This window comes from Acomys minous, assembly GCF_964271855.1.
Source record: "Acomys minous genome assembly, chromosome: 1".
Classification (NCBI taxonomy): Eukaryota; Metazoa; Chordata; class Mammalia; order Rodentia; family Muridae; genus Acomys; species Acomys minous.
This window is the reverse complement of record NC_140483.1, coordinates 1,744,198-1,762,481: the sequence shown is the minus strand read 5'-3', so window position 1 is coordinate 1,762,481 and position 18,284 is coordinate 1,744,198. Positions and strand designations below refer to the sequence as shown.

The 18,284-nt window shown below is 45.0% G+C and overlaps 1 long non-coding RNA gene across 1 annotated transcript in view; it reads left to right on the top strand.

Annotated features, from left to right (window-relative positions):
- LOC311591677 overlaps nucleotides 1–10,923 on the top strand; it is a 47,238-nt gene extending 36,315 nt beyond the window's left edge. The window contains exons 4-5 of the long non-coding RNA XR_014777162.1: nucleotides 2,273–2,448; nucleotides 6,596–10,923. This is a non-coding gene — a long non-coding RNA (uncharacterized lncRNA). The remainder of the gene's footprint in view (nucleotides 1–2,272; nucleotides 2,449–6,595) is intronic.
- Nucleotides 10,924–18,284: the final 7,361 nt, after the last annotated feature.

Here is an 18,284-nt window from a genome sequence, read left to right as displayed (position 1 = left end):
TTCTGCCTCCTGGGCTTTTGGGGACTTTTAATTACAGCAAATTCCAGACATGGTGGTGATCCTAGGGACCTCCACATACCCTTGCTCGTTCTTTAGTGCCTTCTTCCTGGAGTCCTGCTCTTCCTACTTCACCTGTTGTTACCTTGATTCCTCCAGAAATAATCTCAGATACCTGCAAAGATCACAAATTGCTATTTTGATGTGTCTCTGTTATAAGAAGAAGAGGCATAGGAAACTCTTAAATGCCCCTTCCTAATGCCTTTCCTAAGCATGGGAGTTTTAGTTTCTTTTTAGAATTTCTATTAATATTTTAAAATAACATACAAAGTAATGGGTTTCATCATGCCATATTATTTTTAAAAATTATACTTAACTCTATGAAAATTGTACACAGTGCATTTTGGTTATATTATTAACTTTCCCCCAACTCCGCTCAGATTCATCCACATGCTTTATTGACTCTCCTTTTTGTATACTCTCTCTTTTTAATCCCACAGAGTCTAGTTTGGGTTGGCCAAATACTCATGTGTTGGGCCTGTCCTGGAGGATGGTCAACCAGAAAGGCATGTGATATATATTCCGTTTAGGGATGAGTACACTATAGTCTCTTATTCTCTTGCATGGTGATCAGTTGTGGGCCTCTGTTAGCTGTTTACTGCAGCAAGTATCTTCTGTGATGAGGGTTGACAGATGCGCTGACCTATGGGTACAGCAATATGTCATTGGAGTCATTTTAGTGCTGTGATAATTTAGCAGGATAATAGTGGTGGGTTCTTCTCTTGGGCCTGTGACCTGTCGAGCTATGGTACTAGGTATGAGTTCCACCTCATAGGGTGGCTCACAGATTCAATCATAAGTCATTGGTTACCCCTACAATATTTGTACCACTGTTGCATCAGGAGGCACATTTTGTTAGAACAGCCATTATTGTAGCTCATAATGTGCTAAGGTCCATAGCTGGATAGGATTCACTATCTTTTTTCTCTTTTGGTAGTCTGAAAATGTCTGATCTCATCTAATAATATGTGTTATTACACTTTGCTCTTATCCACCCTAACCCATCTCTTTGCCCACTGATTCTTCCCCTAAATAGTCTTGCTTTCTTTATAACCTATTGACCAATTTATACTTTCTGTAGGATTTTCCCCCTCCTTTTATGATCCTCTTTTTAGTTTTGTGATCTAAAACACATATATAAACATATATGCCAGGCTCAAAAAGTATGAACAGTACAGACTCCATGTGTTTAAAAAGGGAGGGAGGGAGGGAGGAGAGAGAGAGAGAGAGAGAGAGAGAGAGAGAGAGAGAGAGAGAGAGAGAGAGAGAGAATTGAGTGGATAGGGTGTATGTTGATGAATTTTGTCAGAATAAGGGGTTCTTGTATTATCAAAATGCACACACACACACACACACACACACACACACACACACACACACACACACACACCTAGGTTCATTGTGTGAAAGAAAACATAAAATATGTGTCATTTGCCTTTATGAGCCTGGATTCTTTTGTTTAGCATGATGACTCCAGTTGTATCTTTTTCCTGCAGATTCCATGATTTCATTTTTCTTTAAAATTATGTTTACACAATTGCTGAACTTTATCTCAGTCTTCATTATTTCAGATAAAAATTTCTAACATTAAGAAAATTAGCCAGATATAGTGGCACACACCTATAATACCAGCACACGGGGAGGCTAGGCTGGTCTACAAGTCCAGGAAGGACAGCCAAGGCTACACAGAGAAACTCTGTCTTGAAAAACCAAGGGAGGGAGGGAGAGAGAGAGAAGAGAGAGAGAGAGAGAGAGAGAGAGAGAGAGAGAGAGAGAGAGAGAGAGAGTGTTTGCAGAGAAGTTAGCCTGCATTTCTGTGCTGAACTTTGTAAATCAAGCACTATGAAATCAATGGTATCATAAATGATTGCATTTTCTGTAACTTTATTTCAGAACTTAGAACTTAGATATGATCCAAAGGTCTCGTTTTGTTGATAGGAAATATGGGGCCCTAAGAAATTCAGCCTTGCTTGATCCTGACAGCCAGAGGCAGAGCCCACCCTGCAGCCCTCTCTGAGTGCTGCTTGCTCCACTCCTCTGCTTGCTTCTTACTGTGAACATACTACATATTACATATTCTGTGGCTGTGGGTCACATATCCACAAGCAGCAGCCTCTGTTGTCTCGACTGAATATCCTTTACACCTGTCATCATAATACACAGGTTCCTTGAGTGACAAGTCTTATTTTCATTTTTCTTTCAAACCCCATCTTAGGTCAATCAATCTTGCCTCAAGTATAAGGATCCCCAAGCAATCTTCCTGGCTCTAGCACCTCCAAACAACATGGAACTTCCATCCCCTGGAGACCAGAGCTGCCAAAACAATATGGGCCTTCCAGGACTTAACTGCATTACCTCTGCATTTCCCAGTGCTTTGCCCTCAGGATGCAGGTAAGGATGCTCTCTTATCTATATTACACATCCAGAAAGGATCTTCTGGGTCACACTGCTGTCCTTACACCGGTCCCCACACTGCTGTCTTCCCCGCAGCCGAACCTCTCACCCTATGGCAGAAGCATCATGTGGACCCACAGAATCTCCACTGGAGAACAACCCTTGCTTTCGCTCACTCAGCTTCTGATATGAGACACCTGGAGAACTTTGAAGCTCACAATCATCTTTGGTGTGTGCTCACTGCAAGAAATGACAGTGCGTCACAAACTGTGTCAACTCGGGTACTAGAATAGACCCGGCCTGGCAAAAATATCACGTGTCTTTTCTGAAGGTGATTACAAATCAAGAACAAAGGATGGAGAATTTTGGTGGATAATTTACTTCTTTAAGCCTCTTCTCTCCAACTGTGAAGAAGGCATTCTTTTTCTCCAGATGAGCTTAATAACAATTATTTCCGAAGACTTTTGTGAGGGTGAACTTAGACAGTGCAACGTAAGCATTTAGCAAGTCCCTGGCATGCAGACCATTAATGTTTAGCTGCTGTGGGTACCATTAATCACAGCATCGTATTAAAATCCAGAAGGAAGGCCATGGTGACCTTCCTCATCACAGTTTTAAATGTACAATTCTTCAAACAACTTGACACCTCAGTGTCATTTGCTTGATAAACTCCTGAGGCCACCTGGGTCAGGACTACTCAAAAGAAACTTCTCTTTGTCAAAGGCCAGAAGGAAACCGAATTGAGCCTTTGATCCTGTCTTGGGTATGGTCAAGTGAGAGTTTAGTGACAGACCTGTTTACTAAAAAGAAAAAAGGAAATCTTTCCAGAATAAGAAGAGATGTGTTTGGAACCCGAGACTCAAGAAACCCCAATTACTGGGCTTTGCCAAGGAGACAGAAGTATCGGAGGGCCAGAGGAAGCAATCCCTCAGGGGGCTGTGCCTAAGGCCTTCTCAGATGAAGCAGAACAACTTGAGAAGTGGGAGCCAGTCCACTGAGACTTGACAGGAAGCTCCAGGGAGCCCCAGGTCAGTCTCAGAGCTGGAGAAAGGTCAAGCGCTCCCTGAGTAAGGTGTGTGGAGAGTAAGCCCCGGGAGGCTGTCTCTGCTTTTCTGTTGCTTTTCTCATCTCCCAGAGGAGCTAAGATTATTACTGAACAGGCAGTGATTTCCTGCGTGTTTCCTGTGGGTGAGGGTGCCAGGCAGAGAGACTCAAGTAAAAAAATCAGAATAAACAGCATGCCAGCCAGTTTCACGAGAGAGCGAGCAGAGACTGCTGAGGTGATACGGCATGTCAGTGTCCCAAGCGGACCCCTGTGCTTGGGGAACCATGCCAGGAGAGTGAGCTATGGTAAAAGGCCTGGTGTATTCCACCAGGAGTGAGGGTAGGGCAGGGTAAAATGAAGGCAAAGGACATGGCTTGCAGTAAGTTTTCGATTCCATCTTGAGTTTCATTGCATGGGCCTTCATTCCCTAAGGCCTGCTGCTAGGCTCAAAGCTCTGCTATCATTGCTGACAGGGTGGCTGCAGAGCCTTCGCTAGTCCAACCTGTTTCAGGAGAGCATTTATTCCCAGCAATGTGTAACTGAAATGGACCACTCCAAAGCCTCAGGCAGAGTGCACTCCTTCTTACCTTTTATACCACAGAGTAAATATTTTCTAGATATACAAAAGTGAGTTTTCCTAACTTTTTTTTAAAAGTTAATATCATCCTTAGGTGCATGTCCAAGGGACAATGCATGAATGGATGGATGGATGGATGGATGGATGGATGGATGAATGAAGTGGATTAATGGCTTAAGTAAATGAATGACATGGATTCTTTAAGTATTACTCAGTTTGAAGGATGAAGGGGAGAAGTTTGGCCAGAAGACCCTGTAGTCACTGTGATGAACCAAGCCAAAATGGGAGACATCTCTGCCGGTGCCAAGTGATTGTTTAGAGAGAAGAACATATGTCTGAATTGGAAGCAAGATGGGAGTAACTGAGTCTCTGCCATCAGAGTGGACTGGCAAACATGGGGCGCTTTGCTCACACAGTCAGCTGAAGTCAGGGATGCGTGTCAAAGCAGGGCAAGCTGGGAAACAGGAGGACCAGGCATCGGACGAGGGAGACTCAGCAATCACTGCACACTCCTTCTTGTTCCATAATATGGGAAAGAAGCTGGTTAGTCTTAGCTTAGCTACCTGTGCGCATTAGGATTATAATATAAATGCTGCTCAAAGAGAAAGGAAAATAAAAATGGAAGTTAACTTCTCAATTAGCAAGAGGGAACACCATGGCCAAAGAGCAAGTTGAGGAGGAAAGGGTATATTTGGCTCACACTTCCGTATCACTGTTCATCACTGAAGGAAGTCAGGACAGGATCTCAGTCAGGGCAGGAACCTGGAGGCAGGAGCTGATGTTGCAGTGGCCATGGAGGGTACAGCTTACTGGCTTGCTTCCATGGCTGGCTCAGCCTGCTTCCTTATAGGATCCGGAACCACCAGCCCAGGCACGGCCCCACCCACAGTGGGCTGGCCCCTCCCTCATTGATCACTAATTAAGACAATGCCCTACAGACTTGTCTACAGCCTGATCTTATAGAGACATTTTCTTAATTGTGATGTCCTCTCGGATGCTTTTAGCTTGCATCAAGTTAACAGAAAACTATCCAGCACACCAGCATTTCTGAGGAGCCTGCAACACTGTGGCGATGGAAATGGCAGTGTCTCTCTCAGACCTGCACAGAGAGGTCTCCTGTCACTTACCAAGTCGTAGCACTGTGAAGAGAAAGCAATCGAAGCAGGGAGGCAGCTCTGGTGGCCAATCAGTTGCCATGCAAACTTGAGTTTGATCGACAGAAGCCATGTTTTGTTTTGTTTTTAAGTGGGTGTGGTGCTGGCACTAGGGAGATGGAGACAGGGGCCCTAGAGCTCACTGCTCAGCCACACTTGTCTGCTCGGCCTGTGAGAGGCTGTCTTCAATACCGAGGACTGTCCTGAGGAAGGGTACTTAAGGCTGCCTTCTGACTTCTGCACACATGCACTTGAACATGTGTAACCATCCCCACATACACGAAAGGATATGCAAACACTTCAGTGAATGTTGTATTTATGTGGTCCAAATTGACATGGATGCCTAAGTGTCATTACTATCCCTCTGCCATGATTGAGACCTGGGACTGTCAAGGCCAGCTCATAGGGGGACCACCATGTCCACAAACCCACCCAGTCCATCGTTCATCATAGCAGACATGCCTAGCAGTCATCACAGCCTTCATCCTGGATCTTTAACCTGTAGCATCCGGGACTCAGTGGGACAGGACAGGTGGAAACCTGTAAAGCCACTATCATCCACATCAATAAAAACAAATCCTTGCTAAATCTGAGTGGTCGGAGTGAGTGCCTTACTAACGTCTGTTAAAGGGCATAGGAATACCCGACCTCATCAGTCCCCGTTAACCAGCCAGTATGAGTCCTACAAAACCCACACAGGATCACTAGAGTGGACAGCTGCAAACACAGCCTGGCCACAGACCAAGGCAGACACCATTGCTAGAGATTAACTTGGTATATTAGTGAGCTTTCTCACTGTTGTGAATAAATCCCCGACAAGAGGCAACAAAAACTAAATATTTTAGTTCATAGTTTGAGGAGGGGTATAGTCCATTACAGTAGGGCAGGCATGGCCACAGGAGGGCGAAGTAACTGGTCACATGGTGTCCATAGTCAGGGACCAGAGAGCAGACAAGTAGTGGGTCTTGTCTGTAAAACTTCAGGGTCTGATCTAATCCCTCCATCATGGCTTCATATCCTAAAGGACCCATAACTCCCTAAAGCATGGGCCACCAGCTGGAGAGCAAAGTGTTTAAGCACATGAGCCCGTGGGGGGCATTTTACATTCAAACCACAGCACATGGCACCAGATAAATGGTACATAACCACTGATCTAGAAAATATATTTTTTCATCTTTAGAAATAGAGGAAATGTATAGGTTTCCATTTATTTAGAGCAGACAACAAGATACATTATGAGTTTGCTCCGGGGCTGTGTTAACTCCTCTGCCCTTTGTTAAAATATAGTATGAAGAGACAGACACCATCTGGAAGTCTGTGCAGAATACCTCATTTGTTCACTATATTGATGATGTTGTGTGTTCACAGAACCAGATGAACAGGAAGCAGATGCTGGTTGGCGCCTCCATTAAGAAGCGTGTGCCCCAGACAGTTAGAGACTCCTAAGAGAGCTGAAGACTCAATATTTCTGAGAGATCAATTCCCCCCAATTCAATCTATAGATTCAACAAAATCCCAGCCTAAATTTTAATAAATGCTTCTAAAGTGATCCTAAAATGTCTCCTGGTGGAAGCCTTAAGAGAATTGTATGTTTCTCAAACGAAGATCCGATTCCTGAAGCATCAATTCCCAGCATGGAAAAGCAATGTGCCCGGTGGAGCTCTGCAGAGTATTGCATCCCAGGACTATACACCACACAACAAGAAGAGACGACAGATTTAAGGGGTCCACATTTTAACGGGGTCCATCTATGCCTACTGATGACCATTCTGCACTTTAGAACAGCAACGTGGTAGTAGTGGTGGCTACAAAAGCCACTCGTGATCCGTGTCCTGCTGGTGGGCTGAGGTGGCTCCACACAGCTTCAGATGTTTCTGTGGAGGACACTTGGAGCTCCTGCCGGACACTCCTTCACTGAGGATGGAGTTGGGCGCCAGCTTTTCAGGGCTCTAGTCAGAAGGTACTCTCATCCAGAAACTCCTGCAGGGTTGTATTGGCCTCCCAATCCTGCTTGGCCCTAAGCCACACTTTCTCCAGGTCAGCTCGCATCGGATGAGTAACTGGCAAAGGCATGCAGTGCCTTGTCATCCTCACCTCAGCTGGGAGCAGTAATGAAGGACCAGCTCTTGTATCCCTTGTAGGATGTTTGGCCTTTTCCACGGAGATGGGAACAGACATCTATTCAAACCTGCGATACAACAAAGAAATTATTCCGCTCATTTCTAGCTTGTCGAACTGATGAGTTTACTGGTGTTTCCTTGCAGGAGCATGAACTGATGGATTATGCAAGCTTGGGCAGCATAGCGCAACGGTATCATCGAAAGCTCGTCCCAGCATGAATGCCCACGCACAAAACCGTGTCATCTGAGTCTCCCCAAAAGTCTCCTCTCCCTCAGCGCCTGCTTACTGTTTTGATGACCTCTAAGAGACTAGTATGAATCTTATGTTTCCAGAGCTTCCTGAGGGCTTAAGCCTCCCTTTTCTCCCCAGGAAAGAATGTTTTTGGCGCAGGGGGACTCACTATTACATGATGAGGTCACTCAAGTCTTATCTCTCACCTGCTCTTGCCTGGCTCAAAGTCTCCTTCCCAGAGCTGAAGCTGCAGTAAGCTGTCTGTACTGAAGACGCGGCCGAAACCATAGCTATGGTGGAAATTATGTGTATGCTTCTGTTTCCAAATCTGTAAGTGCAGTGCTTATTAACACCAAAAGCTGAAACTATATGAGCCAAAGTCTTTTAACCTTGTAGACATCAATTGTGAGGCTGGTGTAAGCAGGCTAGCTGTGTCTCACTAGGCTGACTATGAGAGCACGACACACTTTGTGTCACATTAGCTACATACCCGAGGTTCAGGGAACACCTCTGACTGTTTGTACCACCATAAAGTTGGTCACATATCCCTTTACAAAAGGTCTCAAACCCTTTCTGATGTGCAATATGTGTTGCCTAACCCCAGCACAATAAAATTAGTGTAACTGGGTTTTTCCAAACATATAAATCTATAAAATACTCAATTGGTGATTAAAACAGTTTTCCATGTAGGAGGCATCATGACAACACAAGATTCTGGAGCAGTTTTTACTAAAAATTACAAGTTCAAAATCCCAGTCTGATAAAATTTATTTAAATGAATAGATAAAAGAGAGCAGCTGCCTATCACAGGCTATCAAAATTAGACAGAGTACAAGAAATGAAGTTGTCTTTCAAATCTCACTGTCATTCAGATGAATAAAGCACACCATTAGCAAGCCCAGGGCTGCACTTGGAGTTTGTTGTGATGAAATTGTCTGTTTCCAGGATACAAAGATAACTCAACATTCAAAAACCTGCACACTAACAGAAGAAAGAAAACTGCAGGTCAATTGATATAAAAATATTTTTTAAAATCCATATAACTATAATCAGGATATATTGCATGAGAAAAGAATGTATTTTCAATGAAAAATATGAAAAAAAAACCCACATGAAACTGGGCATGGTGGTTCACATTGCTAATCCTAGAACTTTGCAGCCCGAAGCAGGAGGATTTCTGTGAGTTCCAGACTAGTTTCATTGATATTGTAAAAGCTTACTTTACAAAACAATAGTAACAACAAAAATTTATCCACAAACTAAGGGAGAAACACTACATTATTAATAGAACTATCTTTAACCTTATAAAGAATTTCACCCTAGACTTCAAACAATCACATAATTTGTGGCAAGATTTCACGGATGCAAATTAAACTCAGGACAAGACACTGTAGATCAAAGGCCCCTCCTCTATAGCAATTATAGGGTATTTTGGTGAATAAAAATATGATTAAAATAGGCATTAAAATTATTGAAAGAGACAATTGTGAATTAAGGATGGCATCAGTGTTTCATGCAAAATGCAAAAAAAAATCACAAAGTATTTAGAATTAAAAGTTTAAGAAGTTTGTTTCAAAGGAGATAAATACACAGAAATGATTAGATTTTGACTTAATGGTAATTGGATAATAGAAAGTATTAGGTTAAAAAAAACTTTTATGGGGCTAGAGAGATGGCTTAGTTTTAAGAGCACTGGCTGTTCTTCCAGAGGATCTGGGTTCAGTTCCCAGCACCCACAGGGCAGCTCGCAGCTGTCAGTAACTCCAGTTTCAGAGGATCTGACACCCTTTTCTGGCCTCCACAGGCATGTACGCTGTGGTGCACAGAGATACAGTAAGGCACACACAGATACACATTAGGTAAGTGAGTGAGTGAGTAAATAAGTAAAAGTAAACAAATGTTTTAAAACACATTTTAAAATACCCACTGGCTATTACATTTAAACTTCCATGATGCCTTGGAGAAATGACCAAAAATATTACTTAGTGCTTTTATGCAACAAAATCATACAAGTATTCATGTATAAACTAATTTATGAATACTAAGAAAGCTCAACATTGTGAGCATATTTTATAAATTTACCTTAAAAATTGATCAACAAATTCAATGTAATTCTAATAAAAATACTTAATAAATATTGTTCATGTAATTTAATAAAAAATTTCAAAATTCTAGACTATGAATAAATAATATTCAAGACTAGGTATGATAGGATTTGGAAAAGTTGCTTTTCTGGATATTATTTTAATTAGATGAACAAATTATTTCAAGGCAGCAATAATTAGAAGTGGTATTTTTCAGGGTTAAAATATGTTAATTAGATAGACTTGAGGGCTTAGAAATAGAAGCCAGGGTCGTTGGGACCTGGATTTATGAGAGAGGTGGCCTCACATATCAGAGCCTTTTGAAATATTAGTCATCTGTATGGAAACAAAGATAATTAGAGATTCCTCTCTAAGAAAATAAATTCTAGGTAAATTAAAGGCTTAGATCCAGTCAAAACAGTTTAGAAATACAACGTAGGGTGACAATTTTATGATTGCACTACGAAATTGTTTAATTATATAGAATAAAAAAACATAAAAATAAAAACAATAAATTTACGCTAAGGGGGAAAGAGATTTTGTACCATGCTTTGTAGACAAGAAATCTATCCAAACTGTATATGGAGCATTTCCCTGCATGCCAGGTGTTGGTGGCTACATTAATCATTTACTGTACACCGCTATCTGAACTAGTTGGTTAGGTAGGTTAGTCTGAATTTACTCCCCAAACCATGATAATAAAGCCACAGGCTACCAGTTTAATCTCCATTTTCCTCTTGAAGGGTCATGTCACACCCAAGTCCCCACAATGTATAAGTGATAAGTTTATATTTGGAACTCTTGTCACCCAGATCCAGAGTGGAGTGTGTGTGTGTGTGCACGCGTGTGTGTGCGCACATATATTCCAATGAAAGACAAAAGATTTGAACAGGGTAAAGTAAAGCAAGCCAGACTTGTAAATGCAGATGGAAACACATGCAGCCTCACCGATCAGGGTTTAGGCCTCAGATTTTTCACCTATTGGATGGACGAAAGTTTCAGAATGCATTGATATGCCAAGGTTTTACCAATGCTTCGTGCAAAATAGGAATTACAAGCCTTGCAACAGGAAGTATAAATTGGTACCCAGATTTTAAAGAATGAGTTGACAAGAGCAAGGAAATCCACACAGTGCGGTGTTGACTACTGAGCAGCCAACTTCATTTCCAAGAAAACAGTGACACGTGTGAGGGCACCCACGAATGTCAAAATACGTAAGCAGAGATTTGGGGAGAGTTAAGGGAATGTGAAAATAAATAATAAAATATTGATGTCGTAACACTCCTTTAATTAAAGCTAATAAACTGAATATTTTGCAACTTGGATGTTTCTTGAAGGTTGGACAGCTGAATAGAATCAAGTCTATCTAACCTGCCCCACAAGTGGCATGCTCCCTGGGTAAACTGTCCAACCTGCCCCACAGGTGGCATGCTCCCCGGGTAAACTGTCCAACCTGTCCCACAGGTGGCATGCTCCCCAGGTAAACTGTCCAACCTGCCCCACAGGTGGCATGTTCCACAGGTAAACTGTCCAACCTGCCCCACAGGTGGCATGTTCCACAGGTAAACTGTCCAACCTGCCCCACAGGTGGCATGTTCCACAGGTAAACTGTCCAACCTGCCCCACAGGTGACATGCTCCCCCGGTAAACTGTCCAACCTGCCCCACAGGTGACATGCTCCCCCGGTAAACTGTCCAACCTGTCCCACAGGTGGCATGCTCCCCAGGTAAACTGTCCAACCTGCCCCACAGGTGACATGCTCCCCTGGTAAACTGTCCAACCTGCCCCACAGGTGACATGCTCCCCGGGTAAACTGTCCAACCTGCCCCACAGGTGGCATGTTCCACGGGTAAACTGTCCAACCTGTCCCACAGGTGACGTGCTCCCCGGGTAAACTGTCCAACCTGCCCCACAGGTGACATGCTCCCTGGGTAAACTGTCCAACCTGCCCCACAGGTGGCGTGCTCCCCGGGTAAACTGTCCAACCTGCCCCACAGGTGGCGTGCTCCCCGGGGAAACTGTCCAACCTGCCCCACAGGTGACGTGCTCCCCTGGTAAACTGTCCAACCTGCCCCACAGGTGACATGCTCCCCGGGTAAACTGTCCAACCTGCCCCACAGGTGGCGTGTTCCACGGGTAAACTGTCCAACCTGTCCCACAGGTGACGTGCTCCACGGGTAAACTGTCCAACCTGCCCCACAGGTGGCGTGCTCCCCTGGTAAACTGTCCAACCTGCCCCACAGGTGGCGTGCTCCCTGGGTAAACTGTCCAACCTGCCCCACAGGTGACATGCTCCCTGGGTAAACTGTCCAACCTGCCCCACAGGTGACATGTTCCCCGGGTAAACTGTCCAACCTGCCCCACAGGTGGCGTGCTCCCCGGGTAAACTGTCCAACCTGCCCCACAGGTGGCATGCTCCCTGGGTAAACTTTCCAACCTGCCCCACAGGTGGCATGCTCCCCGGGTAAACTGTCCAACTTGCCCCACAGGTGGCGTGCTCCCCGGGTAAACTGTCCAACCTGCCCCACAGGTGGCGTGCTCCCCGGGTAAACTGTCCAACCTGCCCCACAGGTGGCGTGCTCCCCGGGTAAACTGTCCAACTTGCCCCACAGGTGGCATGCTCCCCGGGTAAACTGTCCAACCTGCCCCACAGGTGGCAGGCTCCCCGGGTAAACTGTCCAACCTGTCCCACAGGTGACATGCTCCACGGGTAAACTGTCCAACCTGTCCCACAGGTGACATGCTCCACGGGTAAACTGTCCAACCTGTCCCACAGGTGACATGCTCCACGGGTAAACTGTCCAACCTGTCCCACAGGTGACATGCTCCACGGGTAAACTGTCCAACCTGTCCCACAGGTGACATGCTCCACGGGTAAACTGTCCAACCTGTGCCACAGGTGACATGCTCCCCGGGTAAACTGTCCAACCTGCCCTACAGGTGGCATGCTCCCCGGGTAAACTGTCCAACCTGCCCCACAGGTGACATGCTCCACGGGTAAACTGTCCAACCTGCCCTACAGGTGGCATGCTCCCCGGGTAAACTGTCCAACCTGTTCCACAGGTGACATGCTCCACGGGTAAACTGTCCAACCTGTCCCACAGGTGACATGCTCCACGGGTAAACTGTCCAACCTGCCCCACAGGTGACATGCTCCACGGGTAAACTGTCCAACCTGCCCTACAGGTGGCATGCTCCCCGGGTAAACTGTCTAACCTGTCCCACAGGTGACATGCTCCACAGGTAAATGTCCAACCTGCCCCACAGGTTGGCCAACCCCCGGATGGCCAAGACTGTGGCCAAACACGAAGCCATAAAAATACAACGGTATCAGATTCTTTGCAACCTTTTCATAGTGAATGGATTGAGCATTTCTCAAGCATTGATCTTGTGGATGTCACTACCATGTTGTGTAAAAGATTGGACATGCCTTATATATACACTGAATGTGGCACCATTAGTGTAGGCTTTCAGGACATATGAAGTGCCATAGTATGTAAATATGCACACTAAGCATAAATATAGCGTGCAGACTACATCCATGGAAATGGGTGTTTTGGGAAAGGAGGGCATGAGTTTGGGGCCACACGGTCTTAATATTTCCTATAATTAAAGACATATGGTTTCACAAGAAGATTTTACTTCTGGTGGCAGGTGCAAAGTATAATTCTGCTCTGTATATTTCAGTAATTTGTTACTATAAAAGGGGGACAGAGTAAGCTGGCAAGGTGACTAGGGCAGGCTCCTTAACCACAGAGAACTCATGCCTTGTCACTCTAGCAGAAGCTGCGTAAGTCAGCACAGCTTCTCTGAACAGTAACGACCCTAAGGAGAACAGTGCTTCCTGTTCGTGTAGCTTCTATTCCGTCCTCCCAGGCTTCTGAGTTTTCCTATGGGTGGTGTGCCAGTCAGATCAGAGGCAAGGTGCAGAGACCGTCCAAGCATCTCACGGGATGAAGGAGAAAGCAGGCCCTTGATACAAGAAGCACTTCTGGATCAGGAATCATGTTACCAGAACCCAGAGAGTAAGTCAGGCCCTCAAAGAGGGTTGGTTTGACCTGTGAATGGCTTCATTATTTTAAACAAATGTGACCTTTCTATTTACTGTCTGTGGAGTTAGCTGCAACCCTAACTCCATTTCCCTCTGTCATTGATGTTCAACCTGACCCTCTCGTGTTTGCACTTGTGATTCTCACAATAGAATACTCGACTTAAAGGGACCTTGGAGAGGCCAACCTTACATTCCCATCAGCCCTCATCACAGCCTTTGCCTGTCCTACCACGTGGGACTCACCCCTGGTATGACTCATCAGCCACAGACCTTGTACCTACTCACAACACAGCTCGTGCTTTAATAACTCAACTAGGAAGCTCTGCTTTGTATGGAGCCAAACGATGCTTCAGATTTATTTCCACTAAAGCCTGGTAGGGGCGTGCGTAACAAGGGTAGCTGCTCCCTTGCAAACATCTAAAGACAGCACGAATTATGGAACTGACACATTGATTATTTAAAGTAAGCCTTTCAGACCCCTTTGCCTTCTAGACTTGCTTAATTACGTTCTTGGTTGATTCTGCTGGCCCCTGGTGCTGCCTTGTTGGCTTTGACCCAGCTCCTCATCATGCAAAGGCAAAGGAGAGCGATCACACAGGTTGCCATCCTCGGCACTGTCTACCGTTTAATCACCCAGCTACCTGCAGCCCACAGGAGGATGTGCCTTCCACATTTCTCCTCTTTGTTTCACCTCCCCTACCCTCTTCCATGCTCACACAGTTCGTACATAGAGTCAGTGACAATATATTCATGTAAAGTTCCTTAAACAGCTGTGATGTGTAAAATGGTGTCTTTGTGTTGTTTCATATCCTGCTTCCTCCATATGAACTATTTCACCAATGCCATCCCTTGGAAACTCTCATTTATCCCTCAAAACCCAGCTTTGGTGTTGCCCTGTGGAGGTTGCCTGGGTTCCAACATTCTCCTCTTACTCCCTCACACCAGCCTGAAGCAGTCACTCCCCACACCGTCTTCATCACTTGTTTGTATTTTTGTCTTCTATATCACAGCCTCTTGGAAGGAAGTGACTATGTCTTATTACCTTATTATTTTTGTAGCTGCAACAATCCACACTGTGACTGGACTTAACATGTACTTAGTGAACGCTGTTGAGTTGATGAGTTAAGGGCGCCCTGAGACCAATGGGTGTTTTGCACAGACTGAAGTTGTTATGAGGACCAGCCTAGTTTTCCTCCTCTTTGAGCAGGAATTGTTCCTGTTATCCTTGGTCTCCTAATAAGAAGAACCACTTCCATTGTCACTCAGATGTTTGCTGAATGAATAAAGAGCACTCAGAGGGACAGGGTGTGCTGCTGCAAGCCTTCGTGGGAATATTGTTTCTCTGGCTTTTCATTGTAGAGTAGGGAACAAAACACACACACAAAGATTAAGTTTATATTCATACATACATGCTGTACACAGCACCATATGAATGTGTAAATAAAGCCCTTGCCTTTGTGCTCTGCAGCTACATGCATCTTCTGAATTGCAGTGTGTGCCCAGCTTTTTTGAAGTCCCACACAATGTGTCTAACCTCCCAGGCAAAGTTTCTTAGCCATTTCTTTTGCCTCCACCAATATGTGATTTATTTACAGAAACCACCATGCAGCAAATTAAACAATATTTTGTCTTCCCAGAGGGGAAGATTCCTAGTTCCCCGGGATAGACAGGCCCTGTTTCAGAGGAATACAGGAACAGAGCTCCCTTGTCTTCTGTCCTACTTCCAGTGTCTGATCAGCTTGGGAGATGGAGAGGAAAAAAACAACAGATCTGAACTTCCCTGTTGTCCCTGAGCCTCTAATGCCACAGGGAGCTGCTCAGAAACTAGTGTCATTACCTGGAAGTCTTTTTTTTTCTTCCTATCTTTCCTTCACTTTTCAAAAAGAAATCTATATTTTATTGCTTAAACAATGAATGCCAAACATTTAGCCATCTGTTTCAAAATTGTTGCACAGGAAAAGTCCTTGAGCCATCTCAGCCCCAACCTCTGGGAAGCTGTCCAAGGGAGTGAGGACCGCATCCCAGCCTGTCTTCACTGTGTTCTCTCACAATCCCAACTCAAATTAAAGAAATCATAAAACAAGCCACAAAGTCAGGAATGTATAAATTATTAAATATTGACAATTAACATCCTTATCTGGCTTGCAGATATGCACCCTCTACAGCACATCCCCTTTCACCAGCAGAAGGCAGCTTTGGTTGATAAATCCTGGGCTGTCAGAGCTTTGCTCTCTAATTTCTCTGGTGCTCAGCGTCTCAGGGACGTTCTTTGCTGGGGAATTACACTAAGCAGATGGGCTCATGACTGGGCATTTTCCATGTTGCTTGTATGCTTCCATTTAAACAGTCTCCATGATGAATTCTTTCCTCAAGCCCCTGTCATTGCTTCATGCATTTAAATTTGGCTACAGTGATAGAAAGTGTGGTGGGAGGAGCCTGAGTCGCCCACATTTGTGATCTCAGCTGACAAAACCAAGGGATAGTTGAGGCTCACAGAATCTAAAGATGTGTTTTACAGTCCTGTAGCTGGCAGTGGATTCTGTCTGTGTCTAGGACAACAGTTGTCTTGGAAGTCAGTACTCATGAGGCCCTGTGTGTTGGGGGACTTCCTCAATACATGAAGGGTCTTGAGCAGAGCATTGATTCTAAGGGGCAAAGTCTTAGCTCTGGGGAACACTGCATCACAAGCCAAGCTGGGCCCTCAGTGGAGCTGTGGATGCTTCTCTTTATAAAAAAGGTGTCAAGGTGACCTTGTCTTGGAACACACCTGAGGGGAGCTTCATAGCCATCTTGAGAAATTGCAACATGCCATGAAAGAGGGGAATTAGATATGCAAACACTCCAATTCCAGAAAAGGTTGTAAAGTGAGGGTCAAAGGTCACTCCTTGTGTTTTATTTGTCTTGTACGCAGTGATAGGGTGGGACCTGGGTCTTCCTTCACACCTGCCTGCACTCTACGCAAGTGCTCTTCTACTGAGCTACATCCCTAGCCTTTAACTTCTATTTCTACTCTTACTTTCTTCAGCTTTGACATGGTTGGCATGAGGTCATGACAATTTGATCCAGAAGCCTTTGATCTTGTGTTTATCTCAGTCTCAGCCTGCCAAGCTTAGGTGTACCTCACCAGGTCTAGCAAGGTGGTAGTTACCCATTTTAAGATGGTTAAATCAGGGTGTGTGGTAGTGGCAAATGTGCCCAGCAGACTATGGTTTTGGATACTTGGTCCTCAGTTGGTGACACTGGGGGACATTATGGATTCTTTATGATGTAAAGCTTTGCTGGGGGCAGCATGTCACAGGAGGTAGGCTTTGAGGGTTTGTAGACTTGGCTCTCTTCCCTTTCTCTCCATTTCTCTGTTTCCTGTGTGGATAAAATGTACTGTATTTTCCCATTCCTGCCACCACACCATTACAGAACCTTTTGGGATTTTGTTTGTTTTGTTTTGTTATTTTGACTTTTTCAAGACAGGGTTTCTCTGTGCAGCTTTAGCTGTCCTGGACTTACTTCGCAGACCAGGTTGGCCTTGAACTCACAGAGACCCTCCTCCTGCCTCTGCCTCCCTAGGTGCTAGGCTTACAGGCACACACCACTGCACCCTGCTCATTAGGGAATCTTAATCCTCTGGAAATGTAAGCCAAATTCCTTTTCTTTCCTTGAATCACTTCAGGCCATGGTGTTTATTGCAGCAACAGAAAAGTAACTGATACAGAAAGTGTCCATTTTACTGGAAGGAAACATGGGGTTTGCAGGCAGAATGCACAGTGTACTCTCCTAACCAGAACACACACACTTGAAACACGCTTTATGTTAAAATGCACAAACAAAACCACAGAAAGCCCCATAAGCTCCAGTGCCTCGCAGATTTGTTTGTGTGTTGAAGAGGCATTGGAGGAGCAGTTGGAACCCACAAGGTGAGGTCTTCTCCAAGGCTGTACACAGCAGAGAGCAAAGTAAAAAGTTGTAGGGCGCCAGGACAAGCATCCAGCTTTACTGCTTAGAAGCTCCTGGCACGTTCAGGCAGCAGCAGGAGAAAGCTGGACAAAGACCTAGTGTGTCCTCCCAGGAGTACTTCCTTTCTCACAGAGTAGATGTCAGCCCAGGAGTCACCCAATTCAAGAGTCCAGCTTGAAATGGTGTTGCCTGAGGTCATAAGACTTGGTGACACTGTATGATTGCCATCTTCAGCGGTTGAATCATAAAGGATTTGGACCATGTAATGACCCTCTTGAAGGGTGCTGTGAAGCCTTACAGGTTTGTGGGAGCACAAAGGCACCCAGGAAGCGCAGTGTTTCTGGGGGAGGGCAGAGCACGCGAACACAATAGAAAAAAAAAACCATTGTGTCTTCGGAGCACAACAGAAAGCAGTCTGCATACTTAGTTCGCTTTGTGCTACTGAAGAACACTGATTCGATCCTCGCTGAGCCTGGGCTTCTAACTCAGTGGAAATGAAATCCAACTCGGTGTGAGCCTAACTTCCCCAGCATAGTGAACCCGCTGCTCTCTCTGTCTCTGTCTCATCTCCCTGTCTGTTGTGGAGAGAAGCAACGTGCAGTGCTGAAATCTGCCAGTG